Source organism: Dipteris shenzhenensis, chromosome 13, assembly GCF_047967505.1.
Source record: "Dipteris shenzhenensis isolate YYH24624 ecotype China chromosome 13, Dip_SZ_1.0, whole genome shotgun sequence".
NCBI classification, from domain to species: Eukaryota; Viridiplantae; Streptophyta; class Polypodiopsida; order Gleicheniales; family Dipteridaceae; genus Dipteris; species Dipteris shenzhenensis.
Window position 1 is genome coordinate 39,196,529 of NC_141608.1, and position 13,454 is coordinate 39,209,982.

The following is a 13,454-nucleotide window of genomic DNA, read 5'->3' on the forward strand; positions in this document are numbered from 1 at the left end:
CCAATAGCCTTTTCCCATAAGGAAATTCGTCATTCTAAACTTCCATGCCTGGAAGTTGTTCTTGTCAAGCTTTTCAGTGACAATCTGTGAAAGAGAATCAGATGCCATTTTAGAACACCGCAAAATATTCTGTCACTACAAAAAACACAGCTTTTGCCTCACACGGGCAGATCTGCAAAATTGACGAAAGTGGTATTTCACCACACAGTCACTTCCTAGTGACGATTTTGCATCAACAGGCAACAAGCATGATTCTGCAACTCCCAATATCTCTGCACACAGGCATACGATGCAATTTCTGCGACAACTTTCCACCGACTAGCCGAGCAGTGGTCGCACAGCAAAAACAGGGCCTCTTCCTGAGTGCCTGCGGAGAACTTCCGCCTCCAAAACGGGCCTTGAAATGACCTCAAATCAGAAAAATAAAGTCACCAAGGGCTTCGTCCTTTCCCGCAACATATAATGCCCTCTCGGCACACTGCGAAGGGTGTCTCAATCTGAGACAGTGCACTCTTGGACATCCGGCTGTGCTACCTGTAGAGAAAGGAAAGCAACACTAGTCCTCTTACCAGGACACTGCGAAATTGGTTTGCTTTCTTGAGCTCCTTACCATGAACAAGGCTCTGATACCATGTGAAGATAGTGGGAGAGAGGGAAGGAGTCTCACTTGAGGCTTTCTCACAAGCACAATGGGAGAATACACACAAAGGTGGAGGCTGAAAACAGTTTTCCTCTTCTTAGTTGTGAAAGCCAAAAGAACTCAAGTACAAAGAAAATAGAAGAACCCTATATGTGGGTCTCAAACCAAACTCAACTAACTAAGGTGGCATACTAACTGAGCCACAAACTAGAGTAGATAAGGATAGCTGTCATCCAGCTATTATTCGTGGGCGGTGTACCAACCGCATCTCCAGCTAACAAGTCGGTGACATAAATACACAACGGTCACCCTGGCATATCGCGAGTGGAGCTCAATATCTCAACAGAAGGGGGGCGGGGCGGGAAGGGGGGAGGGGGGAGCTGGTGCCCCCCTAGAGGGGGGGAAGGGGGGAGGGGCGGGAAGAGGGGGGGATAAGCATATGTCTTTTTTCCATCTTCTTCCCCTCTTTCCTTTCCCTCCTCTTCTCTCTTTCCCCTCTTCCAATCTCTTTTCCTTTCCCTCTTCTTCCTCTTTTCCTATGCTTATGTTTGTTTTTGGTTTTTTGTTTTCGTGTTTGTGTCTATGTTAGACATGGGATCACGTCACATGTCTGACGAGTACGGACAGCCTCGTAGGAGGAGACATCACAATCTATATGCTCCAGAGGACTTTGATTCCTCTCAGGTGACACCTATGGGGACTACCCCTGGTTTGACTCCTCTCGGACCTAGCACTACGACTACCCTTGGTCCGACTCCTCTCGAACAGAGCACTGCAACTACCTCTCAGGGAACTCCTTTGCTAGCCACACATGGCTTTGTTGGGATTCTTCTCTCTGCTATCTTAGAGGACCTCAGCAATTCCCTCCCCTACATTGACGGGAGGACCTACTGCCCAGCCATCCCCTTGTGCCCCTTCGACCGAGTGGTCATCACCTGTGCGTGCCTCTCGTAAGGGAAGGAAGAGTAGGAGGGGCCGCTTATGTTGTGCTGACTCAGGAGATGTAGACGAGTCAGCACACTCACATCCCCATAGGTCTCCACTTGGTCTAGAGACATAGTATCAGTCAGCTCCCTTGCCCTCTCCTACTCCCACTGCTACTCGCTCCGGAAGCGTTCGCACAGCTTCCACTCGCTCTGACTCTGCCGCTACCATTAGTCCTCCTTACCTAGAGGAGGACCTCTCCTATCAAATCACAACTGCCAGAGAGATAATAGAAGATAGAAAGGGCAAAGCAGTGATGGCCACCATGAGGAGGTTGATGAGCCATCACTTCCAGAGTGGCATTGCTACCAATTGGCAGTATCAAGATGACCAAAAGAAGCAGGCGGTCATCGATGAATTAAAACAAAAATAACCTAACTAGCCAAATTGGGAGTTTAATGAGGATTATATGTGAGAGCGCATGGGTTTGGTCTTGAAGCATTGTAGATCAACCTTGCGTACTTCCATCACAAAGGGGTTCGGTAAACCCAGCTGGGCAGGCAAAGCTGATTGGAAGAAGTAGAATAGGGACCATCCCAAAATGTTTGAGGGTCATAGGAGGGCTGTGAAGAGACAGCTAGACATCGTAGGTACTTCGCACTTTGGTGCAGGTGGATGGTCGGCGTTCGAGGCAACCATGGTAAGTCTACTTCTTCTCATTTAATGTATTGTTCTATTTGTTTTACTACATATTACATGCACTTTATCTAAGTCTAACTCTCATAAATTAGATCCATAGTAAGCTACGATGGGTCGTCCTCCTATAGATGCAGAGACGCGATGCGCATTTTGCATAAAAACAAAACCATGGTTTATTGAGTAAGAGGCAATGGGAGTGACAGTCGATTGGGCTGAGGTGGCTGCTTGCACGGTATAAGTCTACTCCTACTTGTAATCTCACTTTTTAAATTGTTTTATTCTTTAAGTTCCAATCTAATTTTCAATTTATATGGTTCACTCTTAGGGTGCAAGATCTAGTGTCCCATCACCGGAGGCGAGCGATCAGCAGGGCTAGGGATCAGGCCAACAAGACGAGGATCAGGGAGAAGGCGTAGCTCAAGAGGACCAAGGATCAAGCCAACAAGATGAGGAGGAGAACGATTTGAATGAGTAGTAGTAGTAGTAGCAGCAGTTTGCATACACTTCGCCATGTATGTCATTTTGTATATCTACTCATTTGAGCAATTTTATATCACCCTTTTTGAAAGGTAATTTTGTAACAAACAATGTTGTATATGTTCGACATGTATATCCTTTTGTTGCTTGATCATTTCATTTGAGCGATTTCGTATCACCCTTTTTGCAAGGGAAATTTTATAATAAAAGCCTTTTTTTTGTAATTTAAAAAAAAAAGCATTAGTGGGACAAAACAGCGCTTGCTATGGTCCTGTTTATCCCCACTAATGCTTTTTTTTAACTTTTGTTAATTGTTGCTATATAGCAACGTTTACTAGTGGCACTATATAGCAACTATTATCAGTGTCGCTATATAGTGACCTTTAACAGCGTCGCTATATAGCGACGCTTTATAGCGATGGTTCTTTTCCAACGCTTTAAGCGACTTTTATAATGACATTTGCGCCCGTGAAAAAAAAATTTCATGTAAAAAGCATCGGTATTTTCATCAGAAAAGGGCCTATGCCTTGTAGTGATTGTAGAGCTTATGTCATGGCATTCCTCCCATCAATCAACTGATGGCAAGTGGAGAACTCCCGCAGACACTCCTGCATGAAAGCATATTGAAGACACATGGCCAAGCTTCAAGGAAGAACATAGGAACTTGAGACTTGGATTAGGTATGGATGGTGTGAACCCATTTGGTCTCAAAAGCACCTCTTATTGTGTACGGCCAGTGATATTGGTGAATTATAATCTTCCACCCTCTATGGCGATTAAGAAAGGACATTTTATGTTATCCCTTCTAATTCCAGGGAAACATAAAGTCAAAAATTCTAATGTTTATTTGGAGCCTTTGATTGATGGGCTAGAGATACTTTGGAGAGGTATCGAGGTGCATGATGTGAACAGGTCTTCCTCACCACGAGACTTCAACTGCAAATCAGTCTTGATGTGGATGATGCATGACTTCCCAGGCTATGGCGAGTGTTTAGGCAAGTATTGAACTTTTAATTATAAGTAGGCAATCGATGTGGCACCCTGAACCCACGTTGAACTCTTAATTGCATCTATTGTTCAAGTCTCACTACATTGGGTTACCATGCATGTCATGTTTGTGGTCCTTTGCTAGTTGCCTCACGAGCATATGCATTGAATAAGCTTATCTATGAGAATCACCATCAATTTCTTCCACCTGATCATCCCAGATATGTCACCCCTTGGAATGAAGTCCCCCCATAGTCACTTACTACAAGAGATTGGATGAGAATTTGGGATGGTTCCATGACTCCTCCACCACTTGGCATGAGTCGGTAAGGGTTTGTAGCTATTATGTGCTATATTGAATGGAAATAAAGATTGCATGCGAGCACTAGCTTTTGTTTAGATACTCCATTTGTTATCGTCTACCATATTGGTCCCACCTCAAGATCAATCACCTGCTTGATCACATGCATATCTTCAAGAATGTGGCGTCTACCATTTGGAAACATTTGAATGGGACACGAGATTCTGCAGGCATAAGGGAGGATCTACGCACCACAAAGAGGATGCATGAAGCTTGGCCACAAGAGTGGCCAAATGGGCGTGTCTTTTTACCTCGTGCACCATGGAGGGTATCAAAGCTAGAGATGGTGATGGTGAAATGAGCTATCACTATACAATTCGTACTCCCATTGGACGCATGAAGTGTTTGAAGGGGGCCTTCACAAAGAGCAAGAAAAGAGGTGTAGAGCATTTATATGGCTTGAAATCTCATGATTGGCACAAGATGCTCCAAGTAAGTATTTTATGTGCATAATATCTTTTTCCTTCCGAATTCGTGAGTGAATTAGAAGCAACTAATCAACCATTCCTCATGTGTTCAATCCATACTACCTACTAGCATTTCTCGTAGTGCATCAAAGGATGTGAAGGATTGTATTTACAAGATGGGCGAGCTTGTGAGGTACTTTACAGGATACAAAATGTGAAGCATATCAATGCTCCATGCAAGGTTTTCATATTACTAATATGGTGTACTTTTTCCTTTCTAGGTATGTGAGCTCAAAGAAAATAGATCCCACCATGCTTGAGAATGCTCGAGTTATGTCAATGGAGGTGGTTTGTTTAGTGGAGGAAAAGACCATCTAAAAAAGTTGGCTGATGAGACCCTCACTGCTGTTCGCTCTAGGTATCCCAATCCCCCCAAAGGTTCAGCTCATAGCAAATAAATGGCCCAAGTCAAAGATTGTTAGGATACTTGGTAATAAAAGATCTTCGCTTAAGAGGCAAGCACTAGCCGAGATTGCCAGGAGAGACGGAGGTCAACCACTAAGGAGCTAGTCCCACACTCCTCACAAGCGCTAGTGGAAGAAAGCAATGAAGGCAGCGAAGGCGGACCCCAGTCTGCAACATGTGGAGGCATGAAGGATCCAAATGGAGCAATATGGAAGCATGCATTTCGGAGCAGGGGGTGTTGAATCATGGGAGGCCCAATTTGTAAGTATCAATCTCAAATTATATTATTTCTGTGGTTTATTAGGAGGTTGTTTCTTTGTACTAACCCCTTTGCAAATTGTGTCATCTTGCAACTTGATATCGTGGGCAGGTACCCTACTCTTGTCAAGACAGCCTACCACCACCACCATCGTAGAGGAGATACATGGAGGCACTTCTATGATGACAGGTTGATTACTCAGGAGCATTATATCCGGGCTACTAGAGTGCCCCCCCTGGTATTTAAAAGTAATTAAATAATGTCAATATTGTAAATAAAGATTTGATTTTTCATACAATAATACATGTTGTCCCTCATTTACAGGGCCCTATGGCTGATCAGGAGGAAGAAGATAAGGAAGAAGGGAGTAAGGACGCAGAGAACTTAGATTAGTCGTAGAAGTAGTACTAGCTACTATTTTTTGTAGTTGAAGCCATTGGCTTGGCTTCGTGCCTCTCTTGTATATACACTCCTCTTATTTTTTGTACTTGAAGCCACATGACATGGCTTGGCTTCGTGCTATATGTACATACAAGCACTTTTTGAGCTATGAATTAATATACACTCCTTTTATTTTTTTGGCTTTCAATTTCCTTGTGCAACATTCTATCAATGAATGCCTTGTGAACTAAACGTTTTGGAGTTGTAACGTTTTATTCGGAATTATAATCATTGGCTATAGACGTGCTTGCAATCGTGCTAATTAAAATGTAGTTGGATGTAAGAATTAAATTGCACAATGTGGAAATGGGATTCTTGTAACTACATAGCATACACAACATACACAACATTCTGTTCAACCACACAAATTTCTACGTTTATTAAAAAAAAAGATTTTGTAGAGCATCTATAAGCGCGTCTATAAGCGTCTTTCTATTTTTGTTAATTTCTACTAGAGTGCCTAAAAGCGGATCTATAGGTGCATCTGTCTATCATATAGATGCACCTATAGATGCGGGTCTATAGACGCGCAACTAGACACGCAACTAAGTTTTTTTAAAAGTTAAAGAAACATGTCTATGTGTCATAACTTTTTTTTAAAGTTAAAGAAAAACATCTATGTGCACGTTTGTGGGTGCTTTGTCTTGTTGTGGAAGTGTCGAAAGTCAAGATTAATAATATCTTGGATTATGCCATAATAATCATCCATGGCTCCATTGGCTCCCTCAAAGCTAGCAATGATGCCGTAATCTTGTGTGTTTCTCTTATCATCAATCTGTTGTGTCCGAAAATGCTTGCCCTCACACCATATAGCAGTGAACATAGTACACTATACCAAGACAAAATCAATTAAATAAGCAATCTAAATTGTTGAAAGCTCCTAACTTATGCATAACATTCTATATACCAACCTTGCTCATGCATCCTCTAGCATACTCCCATTCTTCCATTGTGATATGCATCCCCTCTCTCTCTCCTCTCTCCATTTCGTCAAGTAGCCAATCCACATGAATATCCTTTGGAAGTGCTCTTAGATGTTGAGGGTATGGCACATGAGATCCGTGGTGTGTACAAAAGAGGGCCCTTCCTCCATGTCTTCTTGCCTTTGTATCCTTGTATCTTGTCACCCATCTTTTCATTACATCACTACTAAGCATGCAATAGAGGTTGATATTATTAAGTAGCTTTGTGTCTATTACTTTGCTCTATCCTTTCCCTTGAGGCACAATAGAGGTCATCCTTAGGTCTTCATCATCTCTCCATAGTCGTGGGAGAGAGCTATCCACATCAACAAGAAACTCAAAAATATATACAAGTGACTCCTATACTAACCAACCCTCAGCCATGCTACCTTCGGGCCTTGCATTTTGCCTCACAAAACTCTTCAAGGTCTTCATGAAGCACTCGAGGAAGAAGAACCATCGTGCACGTACAATGCCGCATATAGCAATCTCATCCACCAAATGCACTATGAGATGTAGTTGGCTTGTGAGAATAGAACATGGAAAGGTCTCCTCCACTAAACAAACCATCTCCACTGACATAACTCGAGCATTCTCAAGCATGGTGGGATCTATTTTCTTTGAGCTCACATACTTAGAAAGGAAAAAGTACACCATATTAGCAATATGAGAAGCTTGCATGGAGCATTGATATGCTTCACATTTTGTATCCTATAAAGTACCCCACAACTAGCTCATCCATCTTGTAAATATAATCCTTCACGTCCTTCGATGCACTATGAGAAATAGTAGTAGACTGCTTTATTCATTCTACAAAGACCATCTAAAAAGGTTGGCTGATGAGACCCTCGCTGGTGATTGCTCTAGGTATCCCTATCCCCCCAATGTTTAGTTCACAGTAGATAAATGGGCCAAGTCAAAGATTGTTAGGATACTTGGCAATAAAAGATCTTCGCTTAAGAGGTAGGCACTAGCTGAGATTGCTAAGAGAGAGGGAGGTCAACCACCAATAGGCCAACTCCACACTGCTCACAAGTGTGAGTGGAAGAAAGCAATGAAGGTAGCAAAGGCGTGGACCCCAGTCTGTAGCATGTGGAGGCATGAAGGATCCAAATGGAGCAATATCGAAGCATGCATTTTGGACCAGGGGGTGTTGAATCATGGGAGGCCCAATTTGTTAGTATCGATCTCAAATTATATTGTCTCTGTGGTTTATTAGGAGGTTGTTTCTTTGTAGTAACCCCTCCACAAATTTGTCATCTTGTAGCTTGATATCGTGGGCAGGTGCCTACCACCACCACCATTGCAAAGGAGATACATGGAGGCACTTCTATGATGGCGGGTTGATTACTGAGGAGTAGTTTGGAGCGCCCCTCCAGGTATTTAAAAGTAATTAAATAATGTCAATATTGTAAATAAAGATTTGATTTTTCATACATTAATACATGTTGTCCCTCATTTACAAGGCCCTACGCTTGATCAAGAGGAAGAAGATGAGGAAGACGGGAGCAAGGATGCAGAGAACTTAGATTAATCATAGAAGTAGTGCTAGCTAGTGTTTTTTGTACTTGAAGCCATTGGCTTGGCTTCGTGCCTCTCTTGTATATACACTCCTCTTTCTTTTTGTACTTGAAGCCACATGACATGGCTTGGCTTCGTGCTATATGTACATACAAGCACTTTTTGGGCTATGAATTAATATACACTCCTTTTATTTTTTTGGCTTTCAATTTCCCTCTGCAACATTCTATCAATGAATGCCTTATGAACTAAATGTTTTGGAGTTGTAATGTTTTATTCAGAATTGTAATCATCGGCTATAGATGTGCTTGGAATTGTGCTAATTAAAATGCGGTTGGATGTAAGAATTAAATTGCACAATGTTGAAATGGGATTCTTGTAACCACATAGCATACACAACATACATAGCATTCTATTCAACCACACAAAATTTTGCTTTTATTTTTAAAAAAGATTTTGTAGAGCATCTATAAGCACGTTAATGTATGCATCTTTCTATTTTTTAAAATTTCTACAGAGTGTCTAAAACCATGTCTATCTATTATATAGATGCACCTATAGACACGGGTCTATAGATGCGCTAATAGATGCACAAATAGACGCACCCATAAGTTTTTTTTAAGTTAAGGAAACGTGTCTGTGCATGTCTATGGGTGCTTTGTGTTGTTGTGGACGTGGAACACATGACACACTGCAAATTCACTAAACATAAAGCCAAACTCAAGGTACATGGTGAGAACATGTGGCATGGCATATGCTTAAACTAGGCATTTCAACTATCAACAACGAGTCATAAAAAATGACAAGTCATGAGTTGTCATTTGCAACAGACTATCTCCTTGTTTTACTTGGCCTAAATATTGTTCAATTTTAGAAAGTTTTGGAAACCCTAAAAACAACTATTTTCATAACTTTTACAAAATAAGCTTATTTTTAGAATTGATTTAGAAAATGCACATATCATAAATTCAGAATTGAAAAATATCCACTTTTCAAGTCAAATTAGAAAATTGGAAAAGTGAAGTTCATTAATAAGATCTAATATTCCACAAATATTTTAATAATTCATGCATGTCTATGTAATGTATAATGCATTCATCAATTAGAATCACAAAGACATGTTTTTTCTTCTAAAAGAAATGATCTATCAAAACAAAATATTGCTCACATTTCACCATGAAATATTTACAAACCATCAATAAAAAGATAGTGGCAACATCTTGTGAAGAAGATAATGAGACTCATGAATAACTAAAACATTTCTGAGTAAGTTGAGTAATGGGCAAGAAAGTGAGAAATTATATCCTAATGAGACTCATTAAGATGAGTAATGGACAAAAAAGCAAGAAAGACTATTCTATTAGTGGATGTTCTTCTACTTGTTGGTGTTCCTCTCGCTCTTGTTGCTCAAGATTAGCATCGAGAGTATTGGTTACTATTTCATCCTCCTCATTAATAGCATCTCGTTCATAATAAAGTAGATCTACAATCTCCTCAATAGCTTGTTCACCAATGGGAGGTTGAGGCTCTCCAGAAGCATAAAAAAACCTTGGATCAGTCTCTATAGTCTTCATTCCCACTTCTTGGTGCTCATTTGGAAACTCTCCTAGTGCCATCACTCTTTGTTCAATAAATTGTACTTGTAAGGGGTCACACTCAACAACAGCAACATTTCTCCCCCTCTTTAGAGCACTGATAGTTGTGGTGCTTGTTCCTGCAAACAAATCCATTATCCATTCTCCCTTGATTGAAAGAAGGTCAATTAAATCCATCATCAAAAGCTGAGGCTTTTGATAAGGATTAATTATGCTTGTTAATTTACCACTCGTATGCCTGAACTTTTCGCAAATGCCAGGTCTCTCAAACAAATTTGTACGAGTTGGTTTCATGGCAAAATTATATGTCCCTTGAGCTCTTAATCCAGATGGAGAGTGAAAACCAATCATTGCAAACTCACATGCCCAAGAAAATCCATCAAGTTTGTACCCATGGATGTTGGGTTTAGTCCTACAAGTAAGATTCTATTAAAAAATGCCACAAAAATGTAACCAAAAGAAAAGAAAGGGATAAAGAAGAGAAAAAGTAGAAATAGTACCATATGATCATCTGATTAACAATGTTAAGGTCTGTGAAGGCTTTTTGAGCAACCGTAATTTGATCATGAGCATGGAAAAATATGAGTGCCTAGGATTCACAAATTTTCACTTTCTGAAAAGTTTGAATGACTCTTTTATAAGCACGTACTCCATAATTCACATCATCATTGATTGAGTTTGGAGCTTTGAAACCATATGGAGCATCAGTGATTGCTAAAGTATAAGGAAGGGTTATCACAAATGTGTCCATCTCCTCTATTCATCCTTCATTAACTATCCAAAGCAAAGGAGGCTCATCCACATCATCTACAATATATTTGTGTAAACCAAGAACATTTTGAATTGTTTGTTCTCGCTCTCTTCTTTTCCTCTCTGTTCGACAATGAGATAAAAACTATTTAAAGGGATAAGGAATTTTCCTCAACTTAACACGAGGGTCTCGATTCTGCATTTCATAGATATTAAGTAAGACCCAAGATACTTGAAACTTGAAATGGTATCAAAGAGTTCACATTTTAAAATGTAAATGATAATATTTGACAAGAATTGAGATTGTTAAGCCTTTAAAAGGAAAATATTGATCTTAGAATCTCACATATGACCTTAAGCTAGAACCTAGAATGCAAAGTCCATGTTGATGAGACTAGAAGTGCATTCTAGAATTGAAAGAGTGTTCATGTGACCTTAAGATGAAAACTAGAAGAAGAACCTTACAAATGTGGAGGTAGGATTCTAGAATCCACTTACACATTTTTCAAATAGAAATAAGAATCTCTCAAGCTCCTTTGGGTTACTCATTACAAAAGAATTTGACTGAAAAAGGGGCCCTGTAAGAGAGCCCTTGGGCTAGTGACATGGAAGGATGAGGTGAATAAAACTGAGTATAATATTGGCTAGTGGAGGGAAATGGAATATTGAAAAGGCCCTGACTTTCTTATTTCTTTATTTAAATGGACCAAAGTTTGATGTAGGCCTCCCGCTTGCTACCTCAACTCTCCCATCACGTTTTTGAATTGTAACCAAACTAAAAGACCTAGTTTCCCAACCAAACAAGCACCATTTGCCCTGAAACCAAATCCTCCCATCCAACTACCACATCCTCTCATTCTCTCTCATTTCTCTTCCCTCTCCCTCATTTCTAAGCTCCATTTCGAACTTTTCTTGTTCCAACCTTCTTTTCAAGTCTATTTGTTTCTTTTGAGTGAGAAGCTTCTTTCTCTGTTCTCCCTATCATGGGATGGAATCTCATGCCAAAATCTCATCATTTCCTTTCTTTCCTTGCATTTCTCTCCCATTTTACTTTCATTCTTTCAAAACTTCTAAGATTTTTGAATGAGATTCACCCTACCTTCTTCTTGCTCTATCTTGGATGCTTTTCTTTCGAATCCTGCCAGTTCTCTCATCTAAGATTCTCTTGTGATCTCAAATCATTTTCATGTAGAAACTCGAGGCAATCAATGTTCTAGATGAACCATGAATGATGCAAGGTGTTTCAAGCTTAGAAGGAGATACTAGATGAGTTTCTTTGAGAAAGGATGAAAGAAGATTGATTTTCAGGCATTAAACTTGCTTATGCATGAAAATCAATCTTTCTTTTCCCCATCTCTCAACACTAGTCTTTAAGGGGGCATGATTTTGAAGAACTTGTGAAGTTTTGGCATCTATCCAAGTAGCTTTCATAGATGTTGAGGTGAGATATCCTTTGGAACAATGCAAGAAAGTGGAAATGACGAGATTTTAGATTCAATGATGCAGTTTTGAAGAAACAACTAATTTGTAGTCCATTTTGTATAGTTGTGTTGTTTTCTTTTACTACATTGTTTAAAAATGCTGAAAGATTTGTTTGTTTTGAAAGAAATCTCATGAAAAGTGTGCTCATAGAGCTTTCTTACAAGAGAGAATAGTGCAACAGGAGTCACTACACTCTTACTATGCGTAGTTTTCTACAAAAGATTATTTGAAATAGATTTCGAGATGTTTGGGAGCATATAATTTGTTTTGGAGCAAGATCCATCAACTTCAACCTCCTAGAATACAAGAGGGGCCATTAAGGAGAACAAGTTTGATCACATTATTTCAAGAATCAGGTACTATTCATACACAAGTTTTTGTTTTTTTTTACATTTGAAAGAATTTTCATGAAAAGTGAGCTCATAGAGGCTTTCTTACAAGAAAGAATAGTGCAACAATAAAAGAGCAATCTCTACACTCTTACTATGTATAATTTTCTATTTTGAAATAGATTTCGAGATGTTTGGCAGCATATTATTTCTTATGGAGTAAGATCCATATACTTCAGCCTCCTATAATACAAGAGGGTCCAGTGAGGAGATCAAGTTTGATCACGTTTTTCTCCAAAGATCTCTATTTCAAGAATCAGGTATTGTTCATTCAAGTGTTTGACATGTTTTGCATTTCATAGTTTAACAATGTCTGTAGTATTTTGATGTGATTTGAGTTGTTTATTTATGATTTAGAAAGTCAAGTGTGCCTCTAAATTTGCTATGCAAGTCATTATTATTTTGTGTGCTATCTTTGTATGTGATATTAGTTTTGTTTTCTCTCATTTTATCATGTATATGTGTTGATATTATTGATATTCATTATTCTTTAAAGCACTCGTCACGAACACTATATTAGAGAATTTGGGAAAATCCCAATTCCCACAAAATAAAATATAGTCACTTCAAAAGTAAAATTTGATGTTTTTTATTGAAACATTAGCTCCATTGAGGACCATGCACAATACTTTCCCAATTCCTAGAAACCCAAGCAAAAATCTTCCGTATGTTGCTATGGCAAAAGGCCTTAATAGATGTGAACATGGCTCCATGGCCAAAAAATTTGTTGATTTGCTAGTGAAAGAAAGATTTTTGTTGTTTTGTATGCATCAAAACCACAAACAAAAGCCAATTTATAGATGTTGCATTAGGAAGATTCATTGGAGTAAATTAAATTGCAGTATTGATATATGCAATAGGATTGTTATAGATCTTTGACATCCATCATATAACTGTGGTCTTCAAAAACAAAATTAAACTTTCAATAACTGTTAATTTTTATTTGGTATATAAGATGTATCAAATTAATGTCAAATGCATATGTTTCTATGTTGATAAATTGTAGTATTGACATATGCAATAGGATTATGGTAGAGCTTTGATATTCATCATATAAATGTGGTGTTCAAAAACAGCGTTCCATCACAATAGAGC